Below are 19,755 nucleotides of genomic sequence, written 5' to 3' on the forward strand. Positions count from 1 at the left end.
ATAAAGAACATAAAATTTATATGTATGTGCCATTGTGACACATAATGCGATGAATATGTTTCTGTGTCTTTTCCAGGAAGTTTACACAACATGTGCACTGGAAACATGGGGAAACTGTTCAAATATACACAAAAAGGTACTTAATGAGTCTGTTACATATCATGTGACTTCCAGCCAAAAGCATTTAAAATAAGGCACAGATAAGTGGATTTATAGGATATGGCGTGTATTGAAATGTCTACAGCAAGGACAAGGTTGTTCAGTTCTCATCATCATCAGCTGTTTTGTCATTTTTTTCATGCACTCTTTTCACACCCACACACATGGATTCAAGGGTTCTTGCTCTAAAATTTCATAATATTGAAGTTATGAGCACACTAAAGCAGATAGATCTCCCTGCAGGCCAAAAGAAGTGCCGTGTAATTGGTTGCATAGTGAAATATGGTATATTGCTATTTCTGAAATAAATTATTACTATTTTATTCAGTAGCAATTATGCATTAATTTGATCAAAAGTGACAGTAAAGGCATTTAATGTTACAAAATATTTATATTTCAAATAAATCCTTTCCTTTTGAATTTTCTTTTTATCAAAAAATCCTGGAAAAGTTGCAGTTTCCATTTTCAACATTGATAATAATAAATGTTTTCTCTTTTTTTTGTTGTTGCAGTAAATCAGCAGAATGATTTCTGAAGGATCATGTGACACTGAAGACTGGAGTAATGATGCTGAAAATACAGCTTTGCATCACAGGAATAAATCAGATTTTAAAACATATTCAAATAGAAAACATCATTATCATTGTAATCATTATAATAATGTTTCAAAATGTTACTGCTCTTAATGTGTGTATTGATCAAATAATTGTTCAAATCTAATCAAATCTATCTATCTATCTATCTATCTATCTATCTATCTATCTATCTATCTATCTATCTATCTATCTATCTATCTATCTATCTATCTATCTATCTATCTATCATCCTGTTGTTATGTCATTCACAAAAGAGTTTACCGATCTCTCTTCCTCTTTCCCCCTCTCCTCGCTATGCTCTCCTGCAGGGTTGTGAAAGAGAGACTATCTATCTCCAACAAACAAACATTGACTGGTGCTTCAAAGACATCAAGCTGTCATTCGGGGGTTCAGCCGAATTGAATCCTTAACATCACAACTGCATCTGGAACTGACAGATTCATAAAAGGTCTGCATTTCTCAGATGTTCAAATGGATGTAGTTTTCTTTTACATGGATTGATTTCCTCCCTTATATGACAGACTGTGTGTAGGCAGCTTGGCTCCATATTGTACAGGCTCAGGACAGCGTTCTGGTGACAGATCCGCCCTGGGTTTCCGTTCATTAGAGGGCCAGCGGGAATGTGGCAGGCTGCGATGGTGTTGTACGAGGCGTAGCCAGCAGCAATGTCCCACATTTCTGTTCACTCTGCAAGCTGTCCCCTAGTGAGTGTGTGTGTGTGTCCTGGTAAACCCTACATTATGGGGACAAAATGTCCCCACAAATATGGCAATATCTGAAATCCTTGTGGGGACATTTTTTGGTCTTTTAAGATTACTATGAGGGGTCGGGTTAGTCTACATGGATAGACTATACAGTTTGTACAGTGTAAAAATCACATAAATGCCATGGAATATTATAATGGCAATTGCACAGTGCTTGAAATATAATTTACAGCAAGTTTCATAGCATTTCCATGTTTTTGTTTGTTTGTGGTATCATGATGGTTTTTAGAACCTGGTAATTCCTTGTATATAAATAATATAGTAATCTTTTAGTCACTCACAAAAAGTACATGATACTACTGTGGGACTACCATGGTTTATTTGACCAAGTATTATTAATATTCTTATGTAAATAAATACCATATTACATTGTACCATGGTTTATTTAGGAGTACCATATTATACCATCACTTTACCATGGTACAGCCTTAGTACTATTTTGTAAGCATTGCTAACACCAAGTAAGAGTACCATTTTAAATACAATGGTATATGACTATGGTAATCATGCTACATATCAAAGTACCATGGTAATACAACAATCATATAATGTCATACCATGGTATTGTATGTGTTATAAGTAGCAGTCCGTCTCCTGTTTCCTTCAGCATGAGCGTCTTGTTTGTGTTGTGATTTTTTACAGTATGAGGTACAGTGCTGATGGTTTGGAATCTCATGCAGTGCAGACTTTCCCGCGTGTGCTGCGTGGGTCTATCTTTAGCGCGCTAGGGCCAAATAACTTGGCATGGGATCAGCCCGTTGCCATGGACACTTTTGTACAAGCTCCAGGCTGCTGATTCGTGAATATAGAGTGAAAGCACGTGCCACACAACACAGCAGATCACAAAATCTATAGCATTTGCCTATATATACATTAGGATTTACATCCGATCATCTGAAGCATTATCTGTGTAATTTCACAAATGTAGCATAATTGAACACACATACAGTGTGCGATTTGATTAATCTGGGCAATAATGAGAATGTGATTCCTGCTGGGGGACAGAGCAATATAGAAATAATGAGCTTGGAGATCATCAAGTTAATTACAATAAGAATGGTCATGGGGATTTGCGTAGTCTTGGAGCAAAAAGGCAACACTCCCAGAACAGTGATATTAAACTAGAAAAACTGGACTTACATTAAAGTAGGGAGCAAAGTGGTATCTAAGGACCGGAATATCATATATCAGCACTCACTTAAAACAGCAACTATTTAGCAATGTGCTGAAACATTCAGAACACCACCACATAGCAACGCCCTGGCATCCATCCATGTTGCTATGCAGTGTTCTGAGTGTTTTTAGAATGCTTCTATTTTGTTACTATGTTGTTCTGGTGGTTGCTATGGTGCTTGATTTTGTGATGGGGATTTGATTAGTCTACCTGGAGCAAATAGGCAACACTTCTAGAACGATATTAAACTAGAAAAAAAGTGGATTTTACGGTGGGAGACAAACTGTATCTAGGGACCAGAATATCCTGGATCACCCTAAAAACTACTGTGCTGAACACATTAGCAACCGCATAGCAACACCCTGGTAACCACAAACTACTATGTTGCTATGTGATTGCTGAGTGTTTTTAAAATGTTTCAATGCATTTAGTATGTTGTTCTGGTAGTTGCTAGGGTGCTAGATTTTGTGATGGGGATTTAAGTAGGCTACCTGAAGCAAATACACAACACTGTGTATTTTCTAGCTTAATGGCGATATTAAGCTAGAAAAAAATGGGACTTTTAAGAAAGGAGGCAAGCCGTATCTATGGACAAGAATGTCACATTTCACCTTGGCAACCACTTAGAACATCCTAGAAGAACACAACTAGAATTGTTTTTTTCTGCATATGTGCTAAAAAAAACACTCCGAAAACCTTAGCAACCTCATAGATAGGCTAGGCTAGGCATCCCCCCAGAACTATTGTAGCCTACATAATTTACTATGCAGTTGCTATGATATTCTAAGTAGGGAGATCTGATATTTTGGTCCCTTCATAGCAACACCCAGGCAACCACCCACAATCCATTTGCTAATGCCTAGTTCACACTACAGGATTTTAAGCCCGATTTGCAAATCGTTGAGCTCGCCGACAGGTCGGGTTGTTATCGCGTGCAAATCGCGGGGGATTAGCGGCCGATGAACGCTCGCCAATCTGTTAGTATGAAAGAGCCAACAACGCACCAAAGACGCTCGCAGACGCCTCGCGGACGCGTCGCCGAGCCCAGAAAAATATCTAGCATGCTAGACATAGACATCATATAGATAGACGCCCTATCGACCGCTACTGCCTATAGCGCGGACGAGCCGTGGGGCCGCCATCTTAAACCGGTCACCCGCTCCACTCAGTATGGCCGGTGCAATGAGCTGTCAGCGCATTTAATTAATCATATCTCACTGAATACCGAACTGATTTTCACGCGGGGTTTTTTTCTGCAAATGTCATTCATGTAGGTAGCTATGATACAGGACACATGGTTCGGCATATTTTAATATTCATAGTAGGCTTAACAGTAATATAATATTCTGATATAGTGACCAGACGTCCAAAATCAAAATATGTGATGTAGGATATAAGGTATTTTATAAATCACACACTATAAATATGATAAAGAAGCAGAAACCGATAGTTGCAGTAAAGTAAGATATTTTAATAAGTTGAAGAAACAATAATGATTTGTGACACACACACACACACACTTACTCTCTCTCACACTCTCACACACACACACTCGATTTGCGCATCGCCGTCATGTGTGTATTACACAGGTAACGTTATTACATTGCTTCCTGATATCACGTGCGCAAACACAAATAACCTATATTTATATATGTTTATACTACAAGGGCCGTTGAATGCTTGTAACTGATAACCGAGAAGCTCTTGTAATTATTACTTTACCTCACCTCTCCATGCCGAGTGATGCAGTAAACATAGCCGATTTCAGTACAGTAATATCAAAGATCCTTGCTCCTTCTCAATTATCTGGTAATATTCTATTCACAAAATACAACCAAAAGTACGGTAATGTTAAAATGTACTTGTGGAAAAGTAATCCCGGGCCCTATTTGCGATGATCGGCCGATTAGAACAGGAAAATGCTCCACAGTACTCTGGAATCTGACTGCTGCTAAGCAACGAAACTAGGAGTACGACCGGTTTAAGATGGCGGCCGTATTTCTCAGTGCCCAGCGGCCAATAGGGCATCTAGTCTCTATATAATATCTATGATGCTAGATATCTGGAGCTGTCGCACGCATAGACATCATATAGATAGACGCCCTATCGACCGCTACTGCCTATTAGCGCGGTCGAGCCGTGGGGCCGCCATCTTAAACCGGTCACCCGCTCCACTCAGTGTAATCTGTATGGCAGGTGCAATGAGCTGTCAGCGCATTTAATTAATCATAACTCACTGAAGACCGAACTGATTTTCATGCGGGTTTTTTTTCTGAAAAGGTCATTCATGTAGCTATGATACAGGACACATGGTTCGGCATATTTTAATATTCATAGTAGGCTTAACAGTAATATAATATTCTGATATAAGATATAAAGTGACCAGACGTCCAAAATCATAATATGTGATGTAGGATATAAGGTACCGGTATTTTATGAATCACACACTATAAATATGATAAAGAAGCAGAAACAGAGTTGCAGTAAAGTAAGATATTTTAATAAGTTGAAGAAACAATAATGATTTGTGACACACACACATACACACACACACACACACACACACTCTCTCTCTCTCTTTCTCTCTCTCTCACACACTCGATTTGCGCATCGCCGACGCCGTCATGTGTGTATTACACAGGTAACTTAACGTTAACGTTATTAACGTTACATTGCTTCTTGATATCACATGCGCAAACACAAATAACCTATATATGTTTATACTACAGGGCCGTTGAATGCTTGTATCTGATAACCGAGAAGCTCTTGTAATTATTACTTTACCCAACCTCTCCATGCCGAGTGATGCAGTAAACACAGCCTAGCTAACGTTAGCTGGCTACGATTTCAGTACAGTAATATCAAATATCCTTGCTCCTCCTCAATTATCTGGTAATATTCTATTCACAAAATACAACCAAACGTACGGTAATGTTAAAATTTACTTGTTAAAAGTAATCCCGGGCCCTATTTGCGCTGGTCCGCCGATTAGAACAGGAAAATGCTCCACAGTGCTCTGGAATCTAACTGCTGCTAAGCAACGAAACTAGGAGTACGACCGGTTTAAGATGGCGGCCGTATTTCTCGGTGCCCAGCGGCCAATAGGGCATCTAGTCTCTATATAATATCTATGGTCGCACGACTCAAACACATGTGATGCCATGAGCTACAGCCAATCAGAGCAAGGCATGGGTTGAGGTCACTGGGAAAATACCGTTTATATACTGTCTATGGGAATTATTATTATTTTTTCCAGAGCAAATCATCGCGCAAACAGTTTGCAGCACTAATTTCTGTCTGACGTCCATATTCAAACATAGACTCGCGTTTTGTGTACTTGTGTTCTTCTTTGTGGGTAGTGGCGCGCGTGCTGTATTGCGTAATTTCCGGTTCGTTTTATCGCGTGATTTCTTCGTGATAAAACGTGGTTTGAAGACAAGGTAGAATCGTTGGCTGACAGAGTTGTTGTCACCTCGTGTAGTGAGTTACCTCCTGTTGCGGATCAATCACGTTGTGTCGTGTGGTGTGAACAGCTCAACAACTTGAACACTCCTGATTTCACAGAGAGCAAGTCATGTAGTGTGAACTGCACAGTTCAGCCCGACGTTTTAAAATCCTGTAGTGTGCACTTGCCTTAAGGTAGCCTATTCAAAGTATGTATGTTGTCGGTCGCTATGGGTGTTTTTAGAGTCACGCACGTTTTCTCACGCAGTGAAAAAACACCATGGAGCAAGGAGGACACAGACAATGCACTACATTATGTCTCAGCTTTCAAATTTGTACATTTTATTACGAAATTCAAACAATAAATGCCGGTTTGGAGCTCTCAATATGGCGTGACAGATCGATAATGGCTCAGATCAAGTGAAGCGGGAGCGAGCGCACTTGAACCGATCATCTCTCCCTTTACTTCTAGTTGTTACTGCACAAAATAAACATAAATGAACATCAGAAGGTATGTTGAAAGAACCAGTACAACTTACTGAATGTATATTGTCTCATGTAATCGCTCAATCAGTGTTTCTTGTCTTGAATGTCACGTAACATTTACCTCAGACAGTGGCCATAAGTAGCGAGAAAAATAGAGAGGAGAAGATCGAGCATTTTGCAAAAGAGCAATTACATATTAATTATTTGTATCCTAATACCATTAAAAATCTTGATTATTGAGAGTGTTTAGGCTTTTTGAGGATTAAAAAAAAAGAAGTGAATGGATTTTTTTCATTGCATGGTGGTTGTGTCCACACACATTTATGCAAACACCATATAAAAGTGAATTTTGCATCCGATGACCACTTTAAGTAAGACTATACATTGTACTATTTTCTGTTTATTTTAAGGAAAAAGGGAAATATATTTTGTTTAATAATATTCAAACTAAATATTTAAAAACGAAAGAATCTGAAAGCTTGATATCCCACAAAAATGTAATATGGCATTTACAATAAATATAATATTTTATTATATGATATGGCTAATAAAATATTTTTATGATATAGGCCTATTATGCAGCAAGTTTTGTGCCATCTGGTTTAGAGGAGAATAAAATGTGTCTTTTACAGCGGTGTGCTTTTACCCCCATTGTACCCCATGTAGCCTATATATCAAAATTAATCAATATTGAGTCGTGATCGAAATCGAAATCGAGTCGCAAGCTTATAAATCTAATCGCGAACCCCCAAAATCCCACTCAAAGCTGAACTCAAAAGTTGGTAGCCCTGGTTAGATGATCTAAGTGGTTACTAGGGTGTTGCTATGTGGTTGCTAAAGTGCTTTGAAAATGTTTCATGTAGATGCTTTGTTGTTATGGTGGTTGCTACTTGCTAGGGTGATATTTGTGTAGTGTGAAATGTCCAGGATGTGCAAATGTTTAATACCTAAACTGTTCAAAATATGTCATTACAATGCTTTTTAAAGGCCTTGTTCATAAAATCTACCTAGTTTGAACATGCCGTGAGGGGAAACTCTGTTTTTTGAATATACCCGTTGTGACATAAAACTGAGAGGAAAATAGAGAGAAACAGATGAAATATTACCATCTTAGCGGGGGTAGTTCACTACAACACACACATACACCCTCGATAAAGAACTAGATAAAACCAGAGTGTTTGTGAAACCTTTGAGCTGTTTTTTTAAACTCATTTTGGAGAGGAGTAATTTATCAAATTGTGTGTCAGCATGTTCACGTAATGGAAACAACAGCTGATCTCTGTGTGTGTGTGTGTGTGTGTGTGTAGGCACATTGTGTTGCAGTTGTACGTGGGCTAACACATGGTAGAGCAGCCCGGCTCTGACAGCTCGAGAGCGGAGAGAGAGAGAGAGAGAGAGAGAGAGAGGATGAAGAAGAGGGAGGGAGATTGAGAGAGAGAGAGAGTGATAGCATGAGAGAAAGCGAGGGAATCGGAGAGTTAAAGAGAGAGACAGCGAGAGGGGGCAGCCTGCCAGTGAATGGTAACACAGGATCAACCCTCAGCCTACAGTACCTGCACTTGAACACACACACACACACACACTCATTACACACTCATGCAACCATGCTGGAAGGAACAGACTGAATTCCGGTCAGCGCTTCCCAACTAAAACCATCAGCAGAAGATAACTGGTGAGCATTGCTCTCTTCCTTTTGTTTGTGTCTAAATATTGTCTGTTTAGTGTAATTCAGCTTGCTATTTTCCTTCTAAATGTTATTTGCTGCCTGCCACATAACAGTATGCTTGGTTAACTGGGTAGCTCAGTTGTGTTGTACTGGCCTGAAGGTAAGCTTGCTCTGTATGTTTTTTTTGTGTTCAGTGTGAAAAAGAGCCGGGGGGTCCATTGATTCGTAAGCTTTTAAGTCCCTTAAGCTTGCCTTTTTTTGCCCGCTGTCCTCGCTGGACGGCGGTAGGTCCGTAAAGCCTTCGTCAACTGATTTAATGGGGTCTGACTTTTAGACTGCCAGTTTGTTGTGTGTCAAGCATCAGATTCAGGAGGCTTATGGCGTCATTGTGTTGGCATCACCCTAGCCGGGGACACCCTCCTCTCTCTCAACTCACCACAGAGTGACAGGAAGTCTTGTAAAGTCTCGTACCTGAGAACGGTACACACACATGGAAAACCACAAGGGGGGGCTTAAATTGCTTCTCTCTACCACCCACATATGAATCAGACTGCATGCGAATATTCTAGCACACCACTTCACACATATGATATAGTCCGTCGGTATTTCATGATGACGGTGTATTTTACTTGATACACAGCACTGTTGAAATGTATATTCTGATTGGTTACTAAAAGTGTTTAAGTAATTATAATGTTTAGTCAGCTGGTTTATTTAGCAGATATTGCAAAATCAATTCTGACAGAAAATATTTATAATAAAACATGTTTGAGTTGAAATAATTTTATTGTATTAGAGGAAAGAGACCATAGCGTGATACTAAAGAGATGAAAGTATTGTTGTTTCATAGACAAGTCAGATTTGACATAAAAAAAACTATTATTATATTAAAATTAAGTTTTAAACAATACAGGTTCGTACATGGTAATGCAACTACATCTATTTCAATAAATTAGTTTTAATAGTCTAAGACTTTTGAAAGGATTTTTTTTTTGATTGTTGAGTTTTTGAGAGGAAATCAGTTGCCAGTAATGATCAATTTGAATGTTTAAGGGTTATTACTGAAATATTTGACAGCAGAATGTTGCAATTGACCAATCAGAATGAAGTATTGAGATCTGTGCAATAGGCTACTTTTTTTATCATTATAGATCATATAATACTGTTACATGTTTTGATAAGAACAGCAGTTTTGACTGTTTATAAGGGAAATTGGTAATGTAAGGAAGTTGTTTCCCACACACTAAAGGACGCAGACCCTAAGGATTTGACTTTTAAACCATTAGAGATCAGATTAAAGACTGGAGATTACTAGGTGTCTGTCTCTAGACTGAATCTGAGCAAAATCTTTTTGTCAGATCGGGCCGCTATAAGGGCGTGTTTGATCGGTGTTATCATGCACCATGAAAACTTTTGATCTCTGAGCTGAGGCTGAGAGGCTGTTTGCTGTGATTGCAGCTGGATTTGGACATTTTTTAGTTATTGCGTTACAGATTTTGAAGTTGAAGTGCGACACTGTGGTTCAGTGATGGTATCAGATGGTATTACCAGGGTACTTTGTTCTGTACCATGGTAGGCTACTGCTTGTTTACTATATTCATTTACTCTGGTATTTAAATGTGGTGTATATCAGAGTATATCATTTATATATAATTTTATATATATATATATATATATATATATATATATATATATATATATATATATATATATATATATATATAGTTTTAATAGTATTTTATGGTGATACCTTAGTACATTAAAAAGAGTACCCTGAATTTACTATGATTATTTGGACATGCACAAAACAGTACAGTGAATATAAAGGATTTCCATGTAATTATTGCCATAAATTCAATTAATTCAGATAAAGAGATTCCATGGTCATGTAAAAGCTCTTAATATTATACAATTTTAAAATCGAAATTAAAAGTAAAAATGTTAATTCAGAGAAATTCTTCTAAAATTATATATGTAATATACGTAATAAATTATATTCTCTATAGACATTTCTATGACTTAAGATATTAGTTTTCATGACTTGAAAATTTGAGTAAAATCATATTAATTAATCACTTAAATTCATGAAAATTTATATTATTTTATATCATATAAATATATATAGTGAATATAATTTTAATATCTTAGCAGGGTAAGTTAACTAAAACTATAAAAATACATTTTATTTAAATTAAATAAACATTAACTGAAAAAAAAAATTCAGCTAGTTGCCGAGGCATAATTTCTTGATGTAACTTGATGTACTAAAATAACTAAAACTAAAATAAAGTAATACAACTATATATACACATTTAATATAAAAATCTCAAATCTGATTCAAAATATTAATACAACTATTGATGATAACAAAAATAACAGAAACGCCATACAAACATTTATATCTATACTCATTAAAATAACAAATATATAATTTTCAGATGATGCTCATCTTGAAAATATTTCATTAGCTAGAAATTGTAGAAATAATAAAATCAAATGTTAAAAAATCCTAATCATTATGAACACCTGGAAAAATCATAGAAAATCAAAAGATGGGAACTTCATATACATCATATCATCATCAACGCATATCTGATACTACCACTGTACCATGCTGCCAGTATTTTTTAGTATACCTGCTTGTGAGTCATGCAATCAGAGAGATGGAAATAGAAGATGAGAGGAAGAAAGAGAGCAGTTGGCATGGTTTGGAGGAGGAGAGGGGTGTATGTCTTAACAGCTGATGGATCTCAGAAATCAAGAGAGGTCGGGGGCCAGCGTTTGCCTGACAGTCCAGCAGTGAGACGAACACTATTTTCTCCTGCAGAACCCGTCTCAAGCCTGGCAGTGAGAACCAGCGTGGGCAGGACTAACTAGCATGACCTTCTCCTGTTTGTCGCCACACTGGGCGTCCTAATTCCCTCACTGAACCCTGCCAGGTTGCTGTAATCTGAGCTGAGGAATGATAATGCATCGGAATTCTGGATGCAGGCATTAGAATTCCAGTTCTGTGGATCTGATGTGCTTCGGAACATTAAACTGGGAGACATTTATATGCAGCAGCTTGTGTGGGTGTATGTGAGTCTGTGTAGAATATCCTCCCACTCTCTGGATCATTTTTAGCTGGGGCATTATTCTGATTTGTTGCATAAATTAGCTCTATTGTGTGAGCATCTGTCAAACACTGCACTTACAAAATTGAAGAAGTGCAAAAAGATTGTTGTAGCTGTCATTAAAAATCGAAAAAAGAAAAAGCCCACAAAGTATTTCATGCTGGTATTGTGCTTGGGTACTTGTGAGGTATTTTTAGAGCGAGGACATAGAAAGAGGTCAGATTAAACACAGGTGAACGTCTTCTGAGGCGAAGAGCAGTTTCCTGACCTGCCCTGTATAACGTACTCGGTTACTAACGTAACCTCGGTTCTCTCTAGGAGAGGGAACGAGTACTGCGTCGATTAGCGACGCTACGGGAAAGATATTTCTTTGTCGAGATTGAAGCCTAAAAATTAATCCTTAATTTTGTAATATGTAAAACGCTTTTCTGTAGCATACAACCCTAGGCGGAGCAATACCGCTCACCCATTGGCTGCTCCGCCAGAAAAGCACAGCCTATGCGAGGCCAGAGACGCTGACCAATGAGGGCGCTCCGCGCCCTTCTGCGTCATCTCCCGCCGAAACAGGCGTGGCCTAGGTCTATAAATACCAAGCATAGCTGCTTCCACTCCGATTTTCGTCACAGAAGCGACACAGCGTGGGCACGCACGGCATGAGACGCAGTACTCGTTCCCTCTCCTAGAGAGAACCGAGGTTACGTTAGTAACCGAGTACGTTCTCTTACGTAGAGTTCTCTCCTACTGCGTCGATTAGCGACGCTACGGGAACCCCTGTAAGACGCCGTGCTTGCTCTTGGACCGACACAGACACCCGAGGGCGCGCGCACGCGCCCCGGCATGCCAGAGCCTACACCAAGAGTATATAGGGAGAGCGGCTAGAATAGCATCATCCCTTTATAATAGGGCCCCAAAGGGCATAATAACATATATATGTAAATATAGATATATATGGGGGGGTAATAGCATGCTCATGGGACACATTGTCAGTGAGTGATGCTTAAACATTTTAGTGACCTGGGCCGCCGTGCGGGGCAGGAACACTATACCTGGTCTTAGACCGAGAGCAGTTTAGCCTGCAACGCAGGAACCTCTAGGTTATAGAACCTTATAAATGTAGACGGGGAGGCCCAGCCTGCCGCCATACAAATATCTTGTAACGAGATTCCGCTATACCAAGCCCACGACGAGGCCATGCCTCTCGTAGAATGTGCTCTGACGCCCAGGGGGCATTCCAAACCTCTAGATGCGTAGGCTAGCGTAATGGCATCCACTACCCATCGAGATAGGCTCTGTTTCGTCGCAGCACGTCCCTTAGAGCGCCCACTGAACGAAACGAAGAGCTGCTCCGTCTGTCGAAAAACAGCGGAGCGGGACACGTAAGCTCTTAATGCCCTGACCGGGCAAAGGAAGCTATTTCCGTCCTCAGAGGCCGGCAGAGCCGACAGGGAGATGACCTGAGCCCTGAACGGTGTGTTTGGTTGGAACCCATGCTTCGGTTTCAACACGACTATCGAGTCGTTGGGCCCGAACTCCATACAAGAGGCTCTTACTGAGAGCGCTTGCAGATCCCCCATACGCTTCACTGAAGCGAGAGCCAAAAGAAACACGGTCTTGAGAGACAGGTGTTTCATGTCAACTGAGTGAATAGGCTCGAAAGGGGCCCCTTTCATAGCGTTTAACACTGTAGAAAGGTCCCAAACGGGGACTGAAGGAGGCCTTGGAGGATTTAACCTTCTGGCTCCTCTAAGGAAACGTACCACCAGGTCGTTTCTGCCCAGTGCATGGCCAAGCGTCGGATTGACGAACGCTGATATGGCTGCCACATAGACTTTGAGCGTGGATGGGGTCCTACCCTTATCCAACAGCTCCTGCAGGAAGGAGAGAACCTCCGTTTCCCCGCACTGAAGGGGTGATAGACCTTGGTCTGAACACCAGTTAGAGAATACCGACCATTTGGAAGCGTAGAGCCGTCTAGTAGACGGGGCCCTAGCCTGCTCGATCGTGTCTAACACTCCTCTTGGGAGTTTAGCGGGTACCCGTTTATGGCCCACACATGAAGGGACCATAGCTCCGGGTGAGGATGCAAAATCGAGCCCCCGGCCTGCGAGAGAAGGTCCCTCCTCACTGGGATCGGCCACGGAGCAGTACTCTTGAGCTGCATCAAGACTGGGAACCAAGGTTGATTCGTCCAGTATGGTGCGACAAGAAGCACTGAGCATCCGCTTTTCCTGATTCGCTCGAGCACTTGAGGCAGGAGTGAGACAGGGGGAAAAGCATAGAGCGGACGGCGGGGCCAGACTTTGGCCAGCGCGTTCGTGCTCTTTGAAAAGAATTCCGGGCAGTGAGCGTTTTCCTGGTTTGCAAACAGGTCTATCTCCGCTCTGCCGAACTTTTTCCACATCAGACGCACTGTCTGTGTGTGTAGGGACCATTCTCCTGTTGGAACGTTGTTCCGTGAGAGTCTGTCTGGTCCTACATTCAGGCGACCAGGCACATGAATCGCTCTCAGCGAGCGCAGGTTGTGCTGGGCCCATACCAGTATGCGTTCCGTCATCCTGAAAAGGTTTCGGGATCTCACGCCACCCTGGCGGTTTATATAGGCTACTACCGACGTGTTGTCCGAACGGACTAGGACGTGGTGTCCCTTTATCCGAGGACGGAAACGCCTCAGCGCTAAGTCCACTGCCATCATTTCTAGGCAGTTTATGTGCGGTAGTTTGACTCGTTCTGCCCATTGGCCAAAGAACGGTCTGCCTTCGAGCAGTGCTCCCCAGCCTGAGGTGGACGCGTCCGTGGACACCACCTTCAGGCTCGAGGAAGTCCCCAGGCTTACACCTGACCGGTACCAGTCTGACGCTCTCCATGGTGTCAGGGCTGAAACGCATTCCTGATTGACCTTGAGGCGACAACGACCGTGAACCCATGCTCGGCGCGGTACACGCGCTTTTAGCCAGAACTGCAGTGGGCGCATGCGCAGCAGGCCCAACTGTAGAACTGTTGATGCTGCGGCCATGAGGCCTAGCATTTTCTGAAATCTCCTGAGCGGCACTATATGACCGCTGCGGAAGGATTTCGCCATCCGCAGGGAGTTTCGCCTGCGCTGTGATGACAGTCGAGCTGTCATAGACAGCGAGTTCAGTTCCAGTCCTAAAAAGGAGATCCTTTGACTGGGAAACAGTGAACTTTTCTCCCAATTGACTCTCAGACCTAAGCACTCGAGGTGATCGAGAATTAGGGTCTTGTGGCGGATGAGTTCTGAAGGTGATTGAGCTAGAATCAGCCAATCGTCCAAATAATTCAGAATTCGAATGCCGCGGAGTCTCAGGGGTGCCAGCGCCGCGTCCATGCACACTGTAAATGTACGAGGTGCTAGAGACAGGCCGAATGGCAGGACTGTGTACTGATATGCCTGGCCCTCGAAGGCGAATCTCAAAAATCGCCTGTGACGTGACGCAATTTGTATGTGAAAATACGCGTCTTTCAGATCTATTGCCATAAACCAGTCTCCTCGGCGAATCTGCGCGAGGATAGCTCTGGTCGTGAGCATTCTGAACTTTCGCTTTGTCAGCGCTTTGTTCAGATGCCTGAGATCTAAAATGGGTCTGAGACCCCCGTCTTTTTTCGGTACCAGAAAATATCTGCTGTACAGGCCCCCTTCGCTCTGAGCTTGAGATAAAGGCTCTATGGCCCCTTTGCTCAATAGCTTCGCTATTTCGGCTCGAAGTAGATGTGCTACTTCTGTTTTCACCGTAGTTTCGACTTTCTCCGTGAAACGGGGAGGGCGTCGATGAAACTGTAGCGAATAGCCTCTTTTTATAGTCTCTAGCACCCATTCTGAGACCCCGGGAAGTCTTTCCCATGCATCTGCACGTGTGACTAGGGGTTGAATGTAATCTGGGCCCTGGTCGCGAAATGGCGGCGACACGAGAGCAACCGTGTGCTGTGACATGGACGCCGTGGCGTGTGAGGCGGGGGGCATGTTTAACACAGTATGCATCCCGCGCGCGCTCAGCTCTCTGTGTCGAGAGAGAGCGCGCGGGACGAGTCCCGTAGGGCTCGTTATGTTTGTGAATAAACGTGGGCGCTTGGTGGCGGGCACGTTTATAACACCGGGGACAATGTGTTTGTGTACTGACTGACCGTTCGTTAGTTTCGTTTTTACAGAAACCGCGGAGCGTGCAGTGTGTAGTAGTTGTGGGCACTTGGCAGTGGGCACGCTTACTACATGTGAAGCACAATCGATCTGAGTCGATTTTATGTGTGCAAACCCTGTGTTGAACGGGGTTGTGTCTGTGTGAATGAATGGGCACTGGGTGGGCATTGCAGTTACACACATTACACCATCGGCCTTGGCCGGGACACCAGAAAATAAACTCTTTTTTAGATTTATTTGGGTCGCCGTGAAAACGGCGTTTGTGTGCAGGCAAACGGGCTTTACTGCCGGTTTGTTGGCTGCTGAGTACACTGGTACAAACACGGAACTTAGGGCTGTACAAGCGGGGATTTTGGGTGGAAGTCCGGCCGCAGCGGGACCCGAACACCGTCTTTTTCCTAGCAGGGCTAGGATGGCGCCGAGGCCTCGGGCTTGAGTACGATCTTAGGCCGAGGACCACGCGGTGGCGGGCGGCGTCCGGCGGAGCGAGACCGTGGTCTCTCTCGGGCCTGTTGCTGCTGGGCTGGTGCGGCGGGCGCGGGGCGCTGCTGAGTTCGGGCAGGCGGCTGTTTCGGGCGGCCTGTTGCGGAACTGAAACGCTTTGGCAGGAAATGTCTCATGGCCTGCGAGGTCTTCTGCACCTCAGCGAATCGATCCGCGAAGTCCTTCACGGAAGATCCGAAGAGGCCAGTCGGTGAAATGGGAGCGTCGAGGAACACAGAACGCTCCGACTCCGCCATTTCAGAGAGAGTTAGCCACAAATGTCTCTCGGAAACAGTAGCTGAAGCCATAATCCTCCCAATGGCGTGTGCGGCGGACTTTGTAGCACGAAGAGCTAGGTCTGTGGCGCTACGCAAGTCCGGAACACTGATCGCGCCCGGGCCTTCCTCGTCTAGCTTGCGGAGGAGGTTGGCCTGGTGGATCTGGAGGACCGCCATGGTGTGCAGCGCCGATGCAGCTTGTCCGGCGGCGGCGTACACGCGACCGTTCAAAGCTGATGACGTGCGGCAAGCTTTGGATGGTAGCACTCCCTTAGCCCGCCGTCCCGCAGAGGGTGGGCAAAGGTGAGTCGCTACAGCCTCCTCGACCGGAGGGAGAGCATGGTAGCCTCTGTCTCGAGCACCGTCCAAAACGGAGAATGCTGGCGAGGCAGAAGTATGTACTCTAGCTGAAAATGGCGCCTTCCACGATTTCGCTACCTCTTCGTGAAGCTCAGGAAGAAATGGAGTGTGTCTGGAGGGTGGCGCAGCGCGCTCTCCAGAAAGGAAGCAGCCATCCAGCCGGTTGAGAGCAGGTTGTTCGGGCGTCGACCAATCGAGGCCGAGGCTCGACACGGCCTGTGTGAGCAGACGCATTAGCTCTGCTTCGATGCTAATCTTCCCTCCTCGGCGTTCGGGGACGGCGGGGGAGGGGAGGTCCACAGAGCTCGCCCATCCCTCGCTCTCCGAAGCGAGAAGCGAACAGCAGTCGTCATCCCCCTCAGATGCGGCTAGCTGGTCGTCGTCCATGACAGACAAAGCGGCGGGCTGCGGCTTTAGTTCGTCGAAGAGCGACTCCAGCGAAGCGGAGAGAGGAGCTAGCGGCGGCGGCAGCGGCGGCGAGCTCCTCGTGGCAGGGGGTTCCGGAACCCGCTGAGCGCGGCGCTTTTTACGGCGCGGCGCTACAGGGGGTGGGTTAGCAGCTTCGGTGAATGATGCCAGGCGAGTCCGCAGAGTCGCGATGGGCATCATGTCGCAATGATGGCAGCCGCCATCACCGAGAGCGAGAGCTGCATGATCCTCGCCCAAGCAGGAAACACATAGCTCGTGGTGGTCCCCGTCGATGAGCGCAGCTCGGTAGGAGCCGCAGGAAACACGAGACATCTTGAAAAAGACGTTCGCTGCTCTTTGTGAGAAAAAGCGTGTGACGCCGCGGGCGAACACACACACAAAACACACACAAAGTGATAAAGGATATATCCACGCCGGAGAAGCGCAGCAGGGAACGGCGGCTGAAGGCGGCGATGACCAGCGGCTTCAGGTAAGGGCTCGTCCTGCTGAGGTGCTGTATCAGACGGCTGTGGTGGCTCGAATCCGGTCCTACGATGCGTGTAGCTTCGTGAAGTAAAGAAAATCGGAGTGGAAGCAGCTATGCTTGGTATTTATAGACCTAGGCCACGCCTGTTTCGGCGGGAGATGACGCAGAAGGGCGCGGAGCGCCCTCATTGGTCAGCGTCTCTGGCCTCGCATAGGCTGTGCTTTTCTGGCGGAGCAGCCAATGGGCGAGCGGTATTGCTCCGCCTAGGGTTGTATGCTACAGAAAAGCGTTTTACATATTACAAAATTAAGGATTAATTTTTAGGCTTCAATCTCGACAAAGAAATATCTTTCCCGTAGCGTCGCTAATCGACGCAGTAGGAGAGAACTCTACGTAAGAGAACTACAATACTACAACTAACCTGAGTGTGAGCTCAGTATTATACCATGAATGAAACTAAAGCTTTCATCATGTCATTAAGCGGGCTGTAGACCTCTTCTTTGACAGTATATGTCAATCACCCTGTTTTTATGCTCATTTTGAAGTATCGGATCAGAAACAAGTGATGGAAACCCCAAACTTCGGGAAAAAAATGGCTTAATCTGCAAAATAGTTTGTACGCTCGCTTAAGGTGGTTTTTGACTTGTGCGAAAAAGAGTTCATGCGAATAATGGGAGATGGAAATGCATTTACAGAATAAATTTTGACGTAGCGAACATTAAACCCATATGACTAAACAGCTGTTTCCGCTGATGGTGTTTTATTTACTGTTGGTTACTAGGTTACCAATACCACCATCAACTTGCTGGAAACGCACCTTATTGACTTTTTGTTTTGTTTTTTTACTAACTTTGAAAAGATTCCCTTTACGTTTTGTTGGAAACCCAGCTGATAATGGACATTGATCTTAATAATGAGTAGTTCAGCCTTGAAACTCTGTTCACATTATGATTGGTTGTTTCAGTGTAACTTCCACAGCCAATCGATTTCACGTATTCATTACTACTAGCCTTTATAACCACGATGCATCCAAAATGAATACACTAAGTCTGCCTGCTATGCAAATTCTTATTTTAGCCCTCCTCCTCCCCAGCACCACCTGCATAGACAAAGAGAGTAAAAAAAAAAACAGTATGCCTTTTATTTTATTTTCAAATTGTGATTTTTAGCCATAGCCTATACTGTAGCCTATCTGTTAGCTTTGATGCCAGATTGTGTACTCCTGAAAGTTGATAATCAACTTTTCAATTTTAGACCAATTTAAATTATTCATTCTATGTTTATTGTACTAGTACGGAGCCCCTAAAGGGACCTTTGCAAAAACAAAAATATACAGATTTTCACGTGCTCAAGAGAAACGTATCTCGTGCTTCAATTTGTTATTTAGAGCTTTGATTACTTGGCCTAAAATAAAAAGTTTAATTAGTTTGTGTGTCCTAACTTTTAATTAGTAGTGTAATTCTTGTCCTTGTTCTTGTCCAGAAAAACACACTATTTTGGCACACTAACACATTTGAGTATTTGTTAGTAAAAGCAGAAAGCTGTATATACTTTATTGTTTGTTTAAAAAAATAATCTCTATTTTTTTTTAGTGCATTAATTGACTGCCTGTTTGGCTAAGCTTTAATCAAAAATATTTATTTGGTTCTAAGTATACCAATTAATTCTAATGTTTATATGTTTCTAAGTGCAAAAGGGTGTGTGAGGACAGGGACGTCTCTGGTTGCACATTCTAACAAAACCTGATGCACTAATATCTGTAAATGCATCTCTCTCTGCCATACTTAATCTGCATCTTAAATTAGTGAGGCATCTTGTTAAGCGGTGAGACATTTAAAGGTATGATGGGTCAGCGGTGTCATCAGGGGAAATGTCATTTTTGTTTGTGAGTTCTTGATTCCTTTGAGGATCTACAGGGACTTCACGTGTTAAGGTCACTAACTGCATTAAGATCTATAAACCAAATAGTGTTTGTTTGCTTTGTTGTAGATCTATTTGTTAGATAGCGTCAAGGGTGTCAGTAATGTGTACAGTCAGCAGGCAGAGAGGATGATGTCAGATGGATCCTCATCTGAGACAACACACATCTTCAGGACTGTTTGTTTTTAAGAAAGGGACAAGCCTGACATTTTAAACCAAAGGCCACATGTGACAACGCTTAGCACACTCTGTCCATGTCGCAAT

At 43.2% G+C, this 19,755-nt stretch overlaps 1 protein-coding gene across 2 annotated transcripts in view; it reads left to right on the forward strand.

Annotated features, from left to right (window-relative positions):
• Positions 1–1,395: 1,395 nt before the first annotated feature.
• The window catches only part of palmdb (palmdelphin b), a 39,925-nt gene continuing 21,565 nt past the window's right edge, over positions 1,396–19,755 (forward strand). Inside the window, exon 1 of one of the 2 annotated variants that reach the window (XM_079601089.1) lies at positions 1,396–1,459. The gene's annotated coding sequence lies outside the window, so the exon portion shown is untranslated. Of the gene's footprint in view, positions 1,460–7,508; positions 8,296–19,755 lie in introns of those variants that run through there. The other variant, XM_079601088.1, reaches the window with a different exon arrangement.

Source organism: Phoxinus phoxinus, assembly GCF_949152265.1.
Source record: "Phoxinus phoxinus genome assembly, chromosome: 24".
Classification (NCBI taxonomy): domain Eukaryota; kingdom Metazoa; phylum Chordata; class Actinopteri; order Cypriniformes; family Leuciscidae; genus Phoxinus; species Phoxinus phoxinus.